Source organism: Poromitra crassiceps (assembly GCF_964638095.1).
Source record: "Poromitra crassiceps genome assembly, chromosome: 4".
NCBI classification, from domain to species: domain Eukaryota; kingdom Metazoa; phylum Chordata; class Actinopteri; order Beryciformes; family Melamphaidae; genus Poromitra; species Poromitra crassiceps.
The window spans coordinates 17,742,547-17,745,295 of NC_139626.1; the positions used below are offsets into that span (position 1 = coordinate 17,742,547).

A 2,749-nucleotide genomic window follows, 5' to 3' on the forward strand; every position below is an offset into this window, starting at 1 on the left:
TGTTATCAACTGTTATTGCTAACAATGGCTAGCCTGGCTAGCTAGTGGATCTGACCAGTGAACAGTGAACTTCCCAGCTCAACTTTTCTGCAAATGGAATGCTAACAAAACGGATGTGACGTCATTTAGCCTCCACATCCCAGTTCTTTTGCGATAAAGGAACGCACGATAACTCCCAGGGGGATCTCCAAAGGGCGGGTTCCAACTCCCCTTGCTCATGCTGCACACGTGGTAAACATCATCAATGTCTGTCATAAATCACTGATGATGTCCCTTATGCATAGACGTTGTGACATCATCAGTGACATCGTAAACCCTTCTCTGTAGAGCCTATAAGTAGGATTGGTACTTACCAGATAAAGATTGTCTTGTTTTAGTTAATTAATTTATTATTCAAAGTCATGGCACCAATTATAAAAGACGGAAAGTGCATGGCCACCATCTACAAACTGATTAAAGATTGCCAGTATGGAGAAGCAATTCACATTCTAAGCAATGAACTTCAAAAACACACAAAGTCCAGGGTATCTCTGTCTCTGCTGGGCTACTGCTACTACCACATGCAGGATTTCCCCAGTGCTGCAGAGTGCTATGAGCAGCTTACACAACTGCACCCAGATATGGAGAAGTACAAGGTGTACTACGCCCAGTCGCTGTACAAAGCCTGCGCTTATCCAGAGGCCACAAAAGCCACCTTCATACTGGACAACCCCAACAGTCACACCAAGATGGTCAAGCTGCAAGCAGCTATCAAGTATGGCGAGGAAGAGTACTCTGCTGCCAAGACGCTGGTAGAGCAGCTGCCCCAGGACGACCCGGACTACAGCGTGGATATGGGCTGTCTGCTCTACCAGGAAGGGGAGTATGAAGAGGCTTGTAAGATGTTCATGTCTGCCTTGCAGGAGCTGGGATACCAGCCAGACCTGTCCTACAACATTGGCCTGTGTTTCTACAGCATGAAGGACTACGTTCAGGCTATCATATACATCAAAAAGATCATCGATCGAGGCAGCAGGAAGCATCCAGAGCTGTGCGTGGGGATGATGAGAGAGGGCATTGACGTGCGCAGTGTGGGCAATACCCTGGTGCTGAACGAGACGGCGCTAATCAAAGCCTTCAACCTCAAGGCCGCCATCAACTACCAGCTGATGAAGTTGGAAGCAGCTCAGAAGGCCTTGACAGACATGCCCCCCAGATCAGAGGAGGAGTTGGACCCAGTGACGCTCCACAACCAGGCTCTGATGAACATGGACAACAATCGGTCTGAGGGTTTTGAGAAGCTGGCCTTCCTGCTGCAGCAAGTCCCCTTCCCCCCTGTCACCTTTGGAAACCTGCTCCTGCTCTGCTGCAAATACGAGTACTTCGACCTGGCGAAGGACATCCTGGCTGAGAACGCCCATCTCACCTACAAGTTCCTCTCCCCATACCTGGATGAGTTTCTGGATGCCATGTTGACTTACCAGACAGCACCAAAAGAGGCATTTAGGAAGTTTGATGAGATGAGCGCCAAACTGACAGAGCAGTTATGCAAGCTGGCCAAGCAGGTGGAGGAACTCAGGTTTGCTTGTGATGATGAAAGCGTGAAGAAAGCCATGCTGAAATATGACCAGATGATGGAGAAGTACATCCCAGTGCTGATGGCCCAGGACAAGATCTACTGGAACCGGGAGAACTACCAGGTGGTGGAGAAGATTTTCCGCAAGTCAGTGGAATTCTGCAAGGAGCACGACACCTGGAAGCTGAACATGGCCCATGTGCTCTTCATGCAGGGCAGCAAGTACAAGGAGGCTATTGGCTTCTACGAGCCCATCATCAAGAAGAACAACATCCTGAATATCAGCGCTGTGGTCCTGGCCAACTTGTGTGTGTCCTACATCATGACCAAACAGACCGAAATGGCTAAAAAGCTGATGAGGAAGATCGAGGAAGAGGAGGAGCAGATCTCTGACAACGAGCCGGACAAGAGGGTCTCCCACCTGGTCAGCCTGGTCATCGGGACCCTTTACTGTGCAGAGGGGAACTACGACTCTGGCATCTCTCACGTCATCAAGAGCCTGGATCCTTATAATAAGAAGCTGGGGATGGATACTTGGTTCTACACCAAACGTTGTTTCCTCTCCCTGCTGGAGAACATGGCGAAATGCATGATCATGCTGAGGGACTCGGTGGTACAAGAGTGTATTAAGTTCCTCGAGCACTGCGAGACGTACGGTAAAGAAGAGCCGGCCATCATCGAGCAGCCTCCGGAGGAGGACCGCATCCACAAGAACACTGTCACCTACGAGGCACGGCTGCTCAAGGCCCTCTTCTATGAGGTAATTGGCTGGAACCAGTGACATCAGACAGAGCCCTCCTTCCGCACTCCTATTCCAACTCTGCTCGACCTGGCTGAGTGGCTTGTGTACGAGGTTCATGTCCAGGTGGATGGAAGTCAGTGCTGTAGCGACTTCACGAAAGAGATGTCACAATGCGTGAGTAGAGAGAGATTTATGACATCACTGATGTCTGATGAACAATTTTATATAATTTATTACATGTTTTGGCTCTGTACAGAATTAGGCTGACTTGTGAAATATACAGTCCAATATGCAATATTTGATGCAAAATCTTAATTACAATGGTTACAATGGTTGTCTTGTTAAGACCACTTAAGAACAATCTCTCTGTAAAAACAAGCCTACTATTGATCTTAGGTTTCATTATGAAAAACTTTAGATTCTTTCTTCAAACAAATTATTAAAACTCAAAG

The 2,749-nt window shown here is 48.1% G+C and overlaps 1 pseudogene across 1 annotated transcript; it reads left to right on the plus strand.

Annotated features, from left to right (window-relative positions):
- The first annotated feature begins 401 nt into the window (after nucleotides 1-401).
- On the plus strand, nucleotides 402-2,336 carry LOC310775172 (intraflagellar transport protein 70A pseudogene; annotated as a pseudogene). The gene has a single exon. The product of its transcript is annotated as an intraflagellar transport protein 70A pseudogene (transcript).
- Nucleotides 2,337-2,749: the final 413 nt, after the last annotated feature.